At 37.6% G+C, this 15390-nt stretch overlaps 1 long non-coding RNA gene across 1 annotated transcript; it reads right to left on the bottom strand.

Moving 5' to 3' along the window:
- Positions 1-3182: 3182 nt before the first annotated feature.
- Positions 3183-4031, bottom strand: LOC110006947 (uncharacterized). Its single transcript, XR_002280346.2, has 2 exons — positions 3621-4031; positions 3183-3484 (listed from the first exon to the last, which is right to left on the bottom strand). It is a non-coding gene; the product is annotated as an uncharacterized LOC110006947 (long non-coding RNA).
- Between the last annotated feature and the right edge of the window lie 11359 nt (positions 4032-15390).

The raw sequence follows: 15390 nt of genomic DNA, 5'->3' as shown, positions 1-15390 counted from the left end.
TCTTCGACCTCAGCGCCACCGTCCAAATAAAAATTTTGGCCTCAGCTCCATCCCACAGACAAAATTCCGACCTTAGCACGACCCCAGAAAAAACAAAATTTCGACCTCAGCGCCACCCTCCAAACAAAATCCCGGCCTCAGCGCCACCCTCCAAACAAAAACTTCTAGCCTTAGCGCCACCCCACAAAAACAAAATTCAGCCTCAGCGCTACCCTTAAAACAAAATTCAGGCCTCAACGCCACCCTCTAAAACTTCTCAAGCCTCAACGCCACCCTCCAAAAATAAATTCTTCGGCCTCAGCGCAACCCCCCAAACAAAAATTTCAGCCTCAGCGCCACCCCCACAAACAAAATTCTGGCCTCAATGCCACCTCACAAAAACAAAATTTCAGGCCTCAGCGCCACCCTCTAAAAAAAATTCCGACCTCAACGTCACGCTCCAAACAAAAAATCCTAGCCTCAGCGCTACCTCACAAAAAAAAAAATTCCAACCTCAGCGCCACCCCGCAAAAACAAAATTTCGGCCTCAGCGCCACCCTAAAAAAAAAAAAATCTCTGGCGTCAGCGCCACCCAAAAAAACAAATTCCGGCCTCAGTGCCACCCCACAAGAATAAAATTCTGGCCTCAATGCCACTCCCTCAAAACAAAATCCTGGCCTCAGTGCCACCTTCCAAACAATTTCGGCCTCAGTGCCACCCTCCAAACAATTTCGGCCTCAGTGCCATCCTCCAAAAGTTTCCGCCCTCAACGCCACCCTCTTATGTGAGTATACAGTAATGTGTACACCACATTGTGCATAGTACACTCGTGCTTAACTTGCCTCGCCCAAAATGCTAAGACTCACCCACATTGGGAGACAACAGGAGACAATATAGAAAGAAATGATATGGCTTAAAATGAAGTAAGAATTATGTTCTCTTAAGCCTTTGTGAGGAGGAGGAAAAAGAGTACTGGAGGGCAAGGGAGTTCGAGTGAGAAGTAGCAACATGCATGACTTTTTGATAGAGAACGCAGTGGGAGTAAAGAGGGAAGAGTGAAAGCAATGCAAAGAGGACAAATTGGGAGCTGAGGTGAGAGGAGTAATGGTGCCGAAATTTAGCATTGCTATTGTGTCTTAGTAAAAAGTAACACATGCAATTCGATAGGGCATTCAATGTAGAATTAGACCTATCAAATGGGGTTGGTCCAGTCAGATCTAGCTAGAATGGATTTTTAAAAAATTAAATTAATAAACAATTTTAAAAATATATATTACAAAAAGTTCTCATGATATTGGTTAAGCAGTTCAACTGGTCAAAATTTGATGACATGGAAACTTGTCAAATATTGGCTTGATTAGTTTTTTTACCAAATTTAGCTTTAACTTTGGAGTAGACCAGCGAGGGCACTAATTTGCAGCCCTACCTCCAATATTAATAACTATGACTAGGAAGACTTGTTACTGGCAAATTACTAAAAGTAAATAATATTCAATTTAATAAAATGAGGAAAAACTTCCTTTAGAATTAACAAGTCCTTGTTTATGTTTCTTGGAGGGGTGTGGTTTCCATAAGGTTGCAACCTTAAGCGGTCCAACTAAGGTGTACCTTCAAATTTTATTATAATATATAATTTTGATGTAAAATATTTTTAGGATTATGTCAAAATCTATTTTTCTATCTAATTATAAAATTTTAAATTCAAAAAATTGTTGAAATCTAATAGATCTATAAAGATATGAAAATCTTGAAAATTGACGGTGTAGATAATATGTTCTAAAATGCACTATTTTTTAGACTCAAAATCTTTTTAGTTTTTCGTAGTCATACATCTCAATGTCGCGTTTGCCTTTTAGAACATATTCCTAAAACCTTGCCCAACAAAAGTTGTAGCAATTCCAATATTTGAACTAAAAGCCGCAGCTTCCAAAGAGATGGCAACGGGGCAGGCTGGTGCCGGGAGAGCTCTAACCATGGTAACTCTAGGCCCGACCCGACCCTGGCCTGGCTGAGGAGGCCCTAGCCCAAGATGAGCCCTAACCTAGAGATAAACAAACGGGACGGCCGACTGAACTGTCCTAAACCCAAGCCCAAGCCCAAACCGGTCCTATTCTTGTCGATTACACCGACCCCAACATACTGATTACTGATTTACTTTCCCAAAAAAAGAAAATTAGGCCCATACTTATTCCTCCGTTTACTGGGGCTTTGCCACTTTTTATTAGAATTTATTAGAGTTTATGCATAAGATTTTTATACTTCCGCATGAATATTTACTCCTTCAATTATAAGAATAATTTTATAACTCAAAATTTGAGGATGTAACGTCTTCAACCCATAGACTAAACTGAGTGAAAAATTCGAAACCGAACTCCTCAAAAAGAAATCAATAAACTGAGATTAAACAATGACCATCCCATTTTTAAATGGTGATGTTAAGTGTTAAAAAAAAAAAAAAAACTCAAAATTAAATTTTTTTTTTTTAATCATCTAGTAAGTTTTAGGCGGATTTCAAAATTTTATACTGAAAAAATTTCCATATAAATGTTTTAACTGAGAGAGTAGATGTACAATATGCTCCAGTTAAAGCGTACGCACTCACACTGATGAGACAATATAAAATATAAGCAGTAGACTTTGGGCCCTAGTGAGTCGTGGTTGGTTAAGATTAGGCCACATATTTACGCTAATATTAGCTCACTGATTGGCCAAAAACGACAAAAAGTTTCTAAAATCCGGCTACTTTTGCATAATTATCAATGGAAAATTCATAAAAATGTAAACACGCACACTCTATAATCACATTAAATAGTTCAAAAAAATTGTTTCAAAATAAATAAAAAATGTGAAAAAAAACCAAAGCCAATATTAAAAGCTCAAAAAAGCTCTAAAGGACCTTCAAAAACGTGGATTTAAAAAAATTTATTTACATTTGGAAACAAATTAGAAAATCTAAAAAAGGAGAAAAATAAACAAAGAGTGCATATGACAAGAGAAACATACAAATCATAGTAAAATACATACAACTTACATATACAAATTTTATGCATTGAATCTATATTTTTTATATTTCTTTATTCTTTTTAAATGGCCAAAGTTGCACTCTAGTACTCCGCTCGCCAAGGAGCCGATTCCGCATGAACTGGGACTAGTTTTGAGCCCGTGACATTTGATATTTCCAAATTTCATGATTCGGAAGGTAATTTCTACAAATTTCTCCCTGGAGATTCATAGAGAACCTTTCCATATTTTATATATCAATATTTTCCTAAAGTTTTTTATAAATAATATTACCACATCTAATCATGACAACCAAAAATACAGAACAAAAAGAAAAGAAAAAGGAAAAGGGTGGTAAAACACATGAGGTTGAACATACTCATCCCCTGCATCCTCATTAATGTAACATTCCGACATCAATCTCACATTTCTCAGAGCCTTCTTCCATTTCTCCACATCAGCATCGCCGTATCGCTCCTTCTGCTTAAGCTCATTTAGATACCACCTAGAGATTGCATAATTATCAGAAAACACAAGAATGAACATTCGCGAATTCACGATCGCCTTGTAGAGGCTGGACTCAATTTCATCTCCTTTCTCAAGCTTCTCATCATCCAAGAAGATACAGATTGAATTCTTACACAGGATTCCGTGGACGTCAAGTTCTTTCGAGTGTCTTTGCCCCTGAAGCTCAGGAATACATCGAATTCGAATCTCTGCAGATTGTTTCTTCCATTGCTGGCCATTTCTGCAATTCCTGGTTCTCGGCTCCTTTACTTTGAGGACTTTGTATCCGATTTATGGAATCTATGGTTCAACTTCGGAACAGATTAAGAACTATACTAAACGCGGGATTGGGTAGAAATAGCTTGAGAAGTTAAATGGAACCCAAAACATTCCTATTGACTTCATCACGTCAAGTTCTCTTTTTTTTTTTTTTTTTTCTTTTAATTCCTTTTTTTTTCATGGAAAGAGGAAACCTCAAGGAAAACCACAATTCATTGAAGGCATGGCTTAGGATGCTCAAACAGCAAAAAGATGAGGAGGTCCCAAATGGACCCAAGATATTCATATTCAATTGGCTTCATTTTAATCCCAACTTAATTTGTAAAGAAGAAAATGGATTTGGGCTTTAATCCCAAGCTAATTTTGAATTAGGTAGAAATAGCTTTAAAAATTAAATGGAACCCAAAACGTTCCTATTGACTTCATCAAGTCAAGTTCTTTTTATTTATTTATTTATTTTTGTTTTTTTTCTTATTAAACATGAAGAAACCTCAAGGAAAGCCACAATTCATTGAAGGCATCGCTTAGGGTGCTCAAACACCAAAAAGACAAGGAGGTCCCAAATGGACCCAAGATATTCATATTCAATTGGCCTCATTTTAATCCCAAGTTAATTTGTAGTTTAGGCTAATAGAGTTTTTTCTTTTCTTTTTCCCTTGGGTGTTATTCTCTAAGTAGTGGATGATGCAACCCAAAAATTTGGGATCCTCGTAATACCCTACCTTGGTTTGCTCCTATTGGATGGAAGTTTTCTTCCTTAGGAGCAACAAATCATTTGGCTAATATGTATAATGGTACTATTAAGGGTAAAAAATATTATTTAGTAGACCTGAAAAACAAGAAGAGCTAAAGAAATGGGTAAAAAATGGGGCATTAGAAAACAATACATCAAGGACAACATGATTATTGGATATCATACAAAAATTGTACATAGATTATATACTATTTCCATTTACTCTTGGTACAAGGAGGTGACAATTATCTATGGCAGTCATATATCCATGGAATTTTTGCATCAATTAATGAACTTGCCAAACCTATCTCCACCTCCTCAGCAACAAATAAACAATCTAATCTCAACTAACCCTTATAACAAATGAGATTTTTATTATTTATTTTGTTCGGTAAATCAGTGGGGGAGAAGGTCTCCTACCAAATTTTTTCCTTAATAATAAAAACAAATACAGCTTATAACGTTACAACTCTGGAATAGGGCATTTGTGTCACATCATGAAGTAACACAAGAGAGAAAATATTGCGATCTAGATCACTAAATATTAGCGTATGAGAAAGTTGTAGCTTTCTTAGCAAGTGTATCCGCTGCCATATTAGCCTCAAGATAAATATGGACTAACGACCAAACACGGCCAGAAAGCTTGTATCGGCTATGAGCAACAACAATATTGAGCGTCTATGAAGCTTTGTAATGATCATGGATTGCATTAACTAACAATGACGAATCTTTCTCAATCTGTAAACCGAAACAATTAAGCTGGACGACCAGGTCCACCCTTGCTTGCAAGGCATGAAATTTTATAAAATTATATTATGTCATTTCAAAGAGATTAGCAAATACAGCAATAAATGAGCAATCATCACTTCTAATAACGCCTTCGCCACCTGCAAGTCCAAGATTCTAGAAAGAAGCCCGAACCACATTTAACTTATAAGTGATTTGGATGAGGAAAAGACCATGCAATTGGAACGCGATATCTAACTTTTGTTGGTGTCATGTCATCTGGAAGTTATCTATGATTAATCTGTTTGACAAATTGAAGGTAATGGCTTTAGCATTCACGATCTCTCTAACATGAGAGGGGATTCTCTAGAGCAAGTTTTCTCGTCTTGAAATCTTCCCTTGAAAGACTCGATGATTTCATTCCTCCCAAAATATCCAAATTAATGCGAAGAAAAGAGATAGTCAGACATTTAGTAGTCCTTCTGATTTGAATCTAAAGGCAATCCAGTTCTTGAGAGGTGTCCAAAATCAGTCTTTTGCCACATCTCCAGGCAATTGATCTTCAAATACCCTACAAAAAAATGCAATGAAAATAAGGTGGCAGACACTATAATAATTAGAACAACAAAAGGGAATGGAGTCAATTGAGATTCCCCTCTGTTGAAAAAGATAAAAGCTAGGAAGCCGATGCTGAATAGCCAACCAAGTGAAGCATTTGGCCCTTGGATGACATTTCAAGGACCACAAGGCCTTGAAGATTGACTGAATGGAAACACTACGCTAAATAAAATTTCCAAATCGCCTTGGTAGCAAATAATTCATTAGAAGAATGGATCTACACCAGAAAATCTCATTGTAGTTGCAAAGGGATTGAAAATACTTCTACCTCCATCCAAATTCTAGTTAAACAAAAATAATTAGGAGAAGGAAGCCTCCATGCCTAAGGAGAACCCTGCAAATAATTAGCTTCCTTATGTTTACCAAATACTCCAAGATCTTTATGGATCTGATCACCATAAGACTACCAATTCTATGAAAGCCAAGGATCCACCAAAAACTCTATAGTCTGCCATTCCCAATAATCCACTTGATATTATGATGTAAATAAAGTAGTCCCATCTTTTTTACCCCCCAAACAGATGAGTCTCTAAATTACCTGTGCTTAAAAAACTATGATATTAAAGAGGAGGGTTTTGCCATAACTATCCATGATAGCTTCATTATACCTGCGATATTAAACATTGAGATAACATGAATCCCAAGACCCCTTCCTTGAGAGTTAGACATACTGATTTCCACTTGACCTAATGAATTAAGATAGCCTGATGAGGAAAGAACAAATTTCAGTAGTTAAATCATGGCAATGATTATGTTTCAAATTATCATGAAAGAAAGACAACCCCAAATATCTAACTAGGAGAGATCCGTCACTGAAACCAAGCCACTTCAAAATAATTGGTTTAGAACTCTGAACCACCCCGATTCTTTGCAAAATTGAGTTTTTGTCTATGGTTTTTCCAAAAACAGATAAGAGAGAGGTCATACCACTAACCGATTTCCAAGATGCTTTGCAAAAAATAACTTCATAATCAATATAAAAAAGGATGAGAAATCCCATAGTAACATTTAGAAGGGAAAGCCACTGAAAATGAACTTTGGTTCATCGCATGATGTAGTTGTCTGCTAAGGAAATCCATAACTAATAGAAACAAATCAGAAGATAAAGGATCCCCTTATTGTAAATCTCTTATACCTCTGAAATACTATTTGGAGAACCATTTTGTAACACCTAAAAAGAAGGTGTGGTAATATAAATGAACGCAAGGATAAAATAATGCAGAAAAATCTCAAAGGTTGCAATCTAGCAAGAATAAATTTCCAAGACACTTGCTCATAAACACTGCCTGGATCTAATTGCAAGCACATTTTGGGTTTCGCAGAATACTTATGACACAGGCAAGTTTATTTTTCATCAGAATATTGTCACTGCTTACCTACCCTTCAGAAATACGACCTGTTTAGGATCTATAAGGGAATCTAAGATCACCTTTAATTACTTTGAAATTAGTTTGCTAATAATATTGAAAAGAGCATTACATAAACCAATCAGTCGGAAATCCTTTATAGCACTTGGGGAATTAACTTTGGGGGTAAGGCAAATAAAAGTGGAGTTAATTTGTTCAAGAAATTTACCTCTGTTCTATAGGGCCACAAGTAAGTCTTTCTTGATCACCTCCTAATTGCAAGCATAATTTGGATTTCGCAGAATACTTATGACATAGACAAGTTCATTGTCCCTTTGAATATTGTCACTGATTAACCTACCTTTTAGAAATCCTGCCTATTTAGGATCTATATGGGAATCCAAGACCACCTTTAATCGATTTGAAATTAGTTTTCTAATAATCTTGAAAAGAACATTGCATAAACTAATCCGTCGGAAATCCTTTATAATACTTAGGGAATTAACTTTGGGGATAAACCAATCAATCAAAAATTTACCCCTCTTAAAGTAGTCCTCTAGGGGCACAAATAAATCTTTCTTGATCACCTCCCAACTGAACTTATAGAACTCCACCGTGAAACCATGTAGACTGGGGGCACCCTCACTGTTCATATCCCCTATGCATGCTTTAATCTCCTCTAATGAAATAAACTCAATAAGTTGCCGTTGTTGAGTTGGGTTAAGATGAGAATGAGGTGGAAAGTGATTCGCCACAAGCAAATTCCTATCACTCTCTTTTACTAAAGATCCTCAAAAAACCTGATCATATGATCCTCAATGTGCTCTTCATTCCCATTTTTATCTTTTAGTAAAGTGATCATGTCATTTTTCTTCTTTTTAATAGTCGTCAGATGAAAAAAATTTCTATTGGAGTCACCATCCCACAACCAATTTTGTCACGATTTTTGTCTCCACACACTCTCATGCAGAAACAATTGTTGTAAATTACTAAAACACTCTTTCTCCTCGTAAGGGACTCATTGGAAGGTCACAACTCAGATTATCATGGAGTATGGAAAATAGCCGACGAAGAGCAAATATCTTTTCTTCAACATGCCCAAAAGAAATGGAACTCCATTCTCGAATATCCTTCCATAACCTTTTTAATTTTGTGACTAGTCTGAACATAGGTGTGGCCCCCACGATAACTCTCCAAGATTCAAATATGATGTTCATAAAACCTAAGAACCTTTGCCACGTAGTGAAATTCTTGAAAGGTTTTGGACATGCTGGAGGCATATTCAAGAGAGAGAGACAATAAGAGAATAATGGGTAGAATTACCTGGGGAAAAAATTCCACCTTTGAATCTCGATAGGAAAACACTCTCTCCATGTTAGCTAGGGCACGATCTAATCATTCCCGAACACATCTATTATTCACTTGACTATTAGACCAAGAGACCAACCCCTGATAGATCCCAAAGTAATCAAAGTACAATCAACCAAATTATGAGAAAAATCACCTGAATCATGAGTTAAAGAGTCACGACCACCCAATTTTCTGAAGCATCATTAATAGTGTGCAAATCCCCCAAAACTAGTTAGCCCCCAATAGTGAAAGCGCAAGTATCCCACATATTGTTCCAAAGCTGAGCTCTCTGACCCACTAAATTAAATGCATAGACCCCCAAAACTGTGAAGGTAGAGCCATTACATAGACGGTACCTTTTACAGCAATCATTTCTCATTAACATCTAAAACATCAATAAAAAAAAAACAATGATTCCATAAGACCATGATACGAGATTTTCCCTCAATTTCATTTGCTACTACGTTACCATAGAAACGCAGCTTGTGAGCCCATTTAATAGTTAATTTAGTAGGTAACTTTCTCTTTAGAATACATAACATCCCAACAATATGATTATTTACCGAATCAACATTATCAGAAACTCCCCCAAGGCGTCTAAGACCTTGTCCACTCACAGACATATGAAATCAGAGGGAGAGAGGGTTACCTACTGAGCTAGCATTACCTTCACTAGCTAATGCTACATCCTTAATAGTTCTTTGATCTCTTCTAGTATTGTACCGACAACTCACAACATAAAAAGGTATTGACTTCATACGATCACACAACACCCCATCTAATGATTTAGGCCCTCGACAATCTGATTTCATCCCCATAGTCTTCTCACCAAAGAACTTCTCTTGATGACCACATAATGCTCGCACATTGTCCTCCTCCTCACCATGTGATGTTGTAGATGTATTTGTGACATCCTTTATACGAGTGGGTTGGATATTAGCATCTTGTTGATTTGGGACTACAACAGGCATAAGAGAAGAAATTGGTACCTCATCAATTATCAATAGAAGAGGATGCCACAATAATAGCAATGATAGAAGATACCTCAATAACATCGTCCTTATTTCCCTCATTGATAGCAATGGAATTGGAATCCTCTACAACTTCTGCAAAAGGTGTGGAAGGTGGTAAATCGACAATGCAAAGAAAATCAGCATATATCCCATCAAAAGACACATCATCAATGTTATCTTGTTGAGGAAAAATAGGTTCACATGCATTGTGATCCACACATGATGCAACCATGGCTGTTGTTTTAGGCAATCCCTATTTTATGCTTGTAGATCACCATCATCATTAAGATTTGCTGAGGCTTGCCCATCATAACACACCAACCTTCCTCACCAAAGGAAAACTTAATAGGGGTAACATATGGACCATTCTGTGTATTATAAGTCTCATCTTTATAAAATATCTAACATTTCCAAGATGAGGGTGCTTTACATAAGTTTGAACGATGTCCCATTGCTTGCACGATGAACACAAACCAAACATCAATAGGGGTTTTTCCACAATCTTCAAAGTAGAAAAGAAAATCTGAAGATTTGCGAGGTTCATCTTTTTAGGCTACGTCCATGGGAGAAAGAGATCAGATCCATTATTAAAATAATAGTTATAAGTATTTCTAAGATACAAGCTTCTTGGGCTCTCTAATTTCTTCTAGTGACTTTTTTTCTTTTTAACCTATGTCCATGGGAGAAAGAGATCTAATCCACTTTTAAAATAGTACTTATAAGTTCTTCCAAGATGTTATATTTCTTAGGCTCTCTAATTTCTTCCATAGACTTTCTTTATCTAGGTTCTCTCTCTCTCTCTTTTCTTCTTCTCTCTAATAGAAGGATCAATATATCTCTTTATTCTTCTTCTCTCTAGAAAAAATGTTCTTTATATCTTTGATACACCCAAAAAAGTTACTCAAAAAGAAGAGGCACTTATTAAAACTTTGAGCGGAGAAAAAGAATTATAGCCTTTATATGAGGCTTTTCGTTTTATATGGGATGAGATTTTGCTTCCCCAAAATCTCTACCCTTGTATCATGTAATGCTTATCTTTTGTTATGTTGGATTAAATATTTCTATAAGATGAAGCACACACCAATCACTAATTTTCTCTTCTCATCCCATCTCATACATGTAGCCCATACGAGGATTTTTTTTCCTTTTGAGAAAACCGCAGCTCCTTCACATGAGTTTTATCTTCTTATAACCACTTCAAGTCATTGGATTATTCTATAACACTCAAAGCTTTTGGTGTTTTGACCATAGGGTCCCTCCCACTTGGGATGGAGTACCCTAACAATCCTTCCCTTCTATCTCATGAGAGAGGTTAACATTCACAAATTAACTTAGTGCTCATATGACACCAATGTCAACCATACTTCTACCTAGCTCTTGCTTGTCTCTGGCCAAGGTCTTCATCATTATATTCAACGTATTCTTGTAAATATAGATCTTCTCTGGCTGCAGTAACTTCTTTTCCAAGACATCTTGAATCCAATGGTAACGCACATCAATTTGATTGCACTAGAATGAAAGCTAGAATTCTTGCTCAAGTGAATAGTGTGTTGATTATCACTATGGATAACATACATGTCCTACTTTAAGACCAGCACCTGGAGGAATCTGTTCATCCATATCATCTACTTACAGGTTTTTCTGTGACTGCAATGTACCTAGCTTGGACTACCATGAAATAGCTCCCCTTGCAAAAATAACCAAGTATCTCGCGATTAACTTCTTAGAGTCTATATCTTTACTCATGCCTACATTTGACTACCCTTATACCACTGCTTCACCTCCCCCAAAGCACAAACATATTTTAGATGTGCCACTGAGATATCTGAATATCCGCTTCACAGTTTCCTAGTGTTCTTTTTTATAATTAATGATGAATCTGCTCACTACACCAACTGCATTTGTGATATCAAGTCAACCACACACCAAGACGTATATCAAACTTCCTTTGGTCGATGTGTAGGGAACTTTTTGTATTTCTTTCTTCTCATTCTCATTTAGCGGACTCTGCTTAAAATTGCTTCCAAGTGGGGAACTGATAGGCTCTGGTTTTTCTTATTGAATCTTTCGAACACTTTTTTATATACCTTTTTGTGACAACCATAACTTCCCAAACTTCTTGTCATGAGCAATCCTCATGCCCAAGATCATTTGAGTAGGTCCACAGTCCATCATAGCAATGGTAATAAACAACTCTGCTTCCAACCTGTCAATCTTGTTGATGTCCAAACCAACAACCAACATGTCATCAACATACAGTAAAAGGATTATAAAGTTACCATTAGAGAACTGCTTGACACACACAAAATGATTTGAGGTTGACCTCTTGTACTTATGACTCCCCATAAAGGAGTCAAACGTTTTGTACAATTGCCTTGGGGTCTCTTTCAACCCATATAGGATCTTCTTCCGTTAGCAAACCATGTGCTCCTTTCTTTTTACTTTGAGTTCTGCTAGTAGCTCTGTGTATATCTTTTCCTCCAAATCACCATGGAAAAATACAGTTGTGAGGTCTACCTGTTGTATCTCTGAAATCAAGCTTGCAAGCAGGCCTAACATCACACGAATTGATGATACTTTCACCACAAGAGAAAGGATTTCATCAAAGTTGATGCCCTTTTTCTCCACGAAACCTTTCACAACCAATTCAGCCTTGTACCTTGATTGTGAGCACTTTTCTTCAATCTTTAGCCTAAAAATACACATGTACTTTAGTGCGTTCTTGACTTTAGGAAACTCTACTAGGTCATAGGTGTGGTTCTTATATAAGGATTTCATCTATTGTTGCATAGCTTTAACCTGCTCATTTTTATGTTCATTGACCTGAACTTCCTGGCAGGTTTCTGGTTCACTCCCTTCAGTGTATAGGATTTACTCTAATGCGGGGTATCTGGTAGAGGGTTTATGTCCCCTAAAGGACATTCTCAATTCAATTGTCAGCGGTATCTCTTGAACAGGTTACTCCCCCTGCTCTACCTAACCCAGAACTGGCATGTCAAACTCTTGGGACCCATCCTCTGGTTGTACTTTTCCCCCTGTTTTCATGTACTACAATAGGAGGAACTATGACTGGTTCTAAATAAATGAAGATTCATGGATTCTTTTTCTTCATGTCTTCAATGGTGAGATTTTCCTGAAAGACCATTGGTCGTGTCGGGAACTACCTTGCTTGGGCTCCCTCAAGGGCCCATGTTCGATTGACCAGCTCTCAGACAACTGCTTGACGTCACGAGCACATGTGCAGCTCGTGTGTCACGTACAGATAGGTATATCCAACTATGAGAGAGATGGATTCAAGCACCTACCTTATTGCAGTTTGAGTTCATGGGATAAGCTCGAGCTATTACCCTCTTAGATCAATGAACGAAATTCCTCCGGTTGTCCCACAGTGCGGTTTGAATTCGGTCCCCTCTCTAAACTCAATACCTCACTTGAACTCTCACTAAAAAACTGCTAATGAAATCCAAATATAATAAATTCATATTTGGTGTGTTTTTGTATGGGTAAATGGCTCTAGTTTTGGGGGTAGAGTAGTAGGGGGAATATGTGAGAAAGAGAAGAGAGAAGAAAATAAGAATGAGTTGTTAAGAGCTTGGTTTTAGAAGTGAAGAGAAGAAGAAGATGAAGTAAAAGAAGTGAAGAGATAACTCAAAGAAAATTGGGCAGCCTCCTGACGTAACCTATCCTAAGAGTTATTACTGGAGACAAGGAAAGCACCAGGCTTGAAACCTTAGTACCCATAGGATTTGGAAAGTGGAGTTACATGACTGAGCCTATAACTATGTCACTAAAACAAATAGTCCCCCTAAATGTGATCAAGAGATAGAAAAAAGTGAGAGAAAAAAAGAAAGAGATGAAAGCCAACCACAACTTGAGCACTGTGTGATTCAGTGGTTAGAGTAGTAAAAGGGTCAGAACTCTAAAGAAAGCTAACTCAAGATGACCCGAACCCGAATGATCGAGTGTAAAAGAATCAGTATCTCTTGTGACCTGACTATACTTTATGAGCTGATGGTTATACTAGCAATTCAAGCGTTAGAATCCTAGAGCACTATCTTTGTATGACCTCGAATCGAGTGCTTAAGAAGTGAAAGAAACAATGAGTAAAGAAAGAAACAAAAGAATGATGAAATAAAAACAAAGTAAAGTGAATGAGAAGTTGGGATATGATTTAGAGAGAGAAGAGAGTGTTTAAAAAAATGAAGGAACAGGGGTGAATGCGGTCAAGGGACGATGGACCTGCTTATAGTACGGGTTCAGACTCTAGGGGGTAATAGAGGAGTGTAGAGAAAATGGGTGGATGGAGGAGTGAGATAAAAGGGTTGGATAGGGTGTGAGATGAGAGAGGGGTGGATAGGGTGTGAGATAGGAGAGAGGCGGATAGGGTGTTAGATGAGAGAGGGGTGGATAAGGTGTGAGATGAGAGAGAGTGGATAGGGTGTGAGATGAGAGAGGGACAGATAGGTTGTGAGATGAGAGAGGGGTAGATAGGGTTTCAGATGAGAGAGGGGCAGATAGGGTGTTAGATGAGAGAGGGACGAATAAGGGTTAGATGATAGTGGGGTGGATAGGGTGTGAGATGAGAGGGGGACGACTAGGGTGTTAGATGAGAGAGGTTCAAATAAGGTAGAGAGGTGAGAGGGGCGGATAAGGTAGAGATAGGGAGAGAGGGGCAGATAGGGTAGAGACATGAGAGGGGCAAATAGGTTAGAGATAAGGTGAGTATAAAAGAAAGAGGGGTAACTTCATGACAAGATATTTTCTTAAAGGTCATACTCAAAAGTGGAACTATACATATGACTTATTGTTATGCTCGGTTGGTATAGCCAAGTGGGTGATGTTGACACGTATGGCTATGAGGCCTCACGTGATTTAACCTACAATTGTGGGTTAAGAGGAATCCCATGTTTATTATAATTAACCACAATTATATCCAACGTTTATATGGTCCAATGTTCATATAGATACGTTGGATGAATATCTCTGATATCAGAGAAGACTTTTTCTCAAAGACTCATTGGAGAAAGATAACCATTAGCCCATCTTCTCCTCATAAAAATGGGAAGCCAGAGAACGGAAGATAACAGCAAAAAAAAAAGGATACAGAGCTTCCTTTGTAAACACATAGCTTTTCTTCTCTTTCCAAAAGGAAAGAAAAAAAGGTTCTCAATTTAAAATCTTGGTGTTGGAAGGCATTTTTTATCAACATGGGGCCCCTGCTCAATAAAGCCTTAGCAAATAGTAAAAATTTCGACAGTCCCAAAATAGGTTCAGAACTAGCGAAGATCTTCACGAGTTTTCTCAAAAATCTCCTGTCAAGTTTCGTCACATTTCAACATGTCTAAAGCAATGCAGACTGAGAAACAGTTCTTGTAGAATCAGCCTCTAGCACACTGAAACGAGCCCCTATAACTAGAGCTACATTTTCAGTGTCTCAAATTACTGTGGGACCACCTCTATTGGATCTAAAATAGTTATAAAACCTCAAGGATCAAGTTTCAGCTCAAACGTATATTCTAAGAAGAATTTATAGGTAAAAGAGTGAAACAGGTGGAGCCGCACGCTATTCCTGTGCGGCCACCCTGCAACATTACACCATTGAAAGGACAATCACGACTAGTGACTTTCGATGCTCATATCTCGACCATCCCACATTGGATCGTGCTCAAATTTGGTAAACAAGTTCATCTAGTCAAGACGAGCGATTCGATATGTGGCACACCCCGTGATGATACGCGAGCGTGAAGAAAAGCTATAGAGAATTTGCTGATCCGTGAAGAAGGTGCAGAAAATTCAGCACTGTCGTGCCTTGTTCTAGCGGCCAAATCAAGCCGCTCAT

This window comes from Amborella trichopoda, chromosome 3 (assembly GCF_054954075.1).
Source record: "Amborella trichopoda isolate Santa Cruz 75 chromosome 3, AtrichopodaSantaCruz75HAP2 v2.0, whole genome shotgun sequence".
Taxonomy (NCBI): domain Eukaryota; kingdom Viridiplantae; phylum Streptophyta; class Magnoliopsida; order Amborellales; family Amborellaceae; genus Amborella; species Amborella trichopoda.
This window is presented reverse-complemented; position numbering and strand designations above follow the sequence as displayed.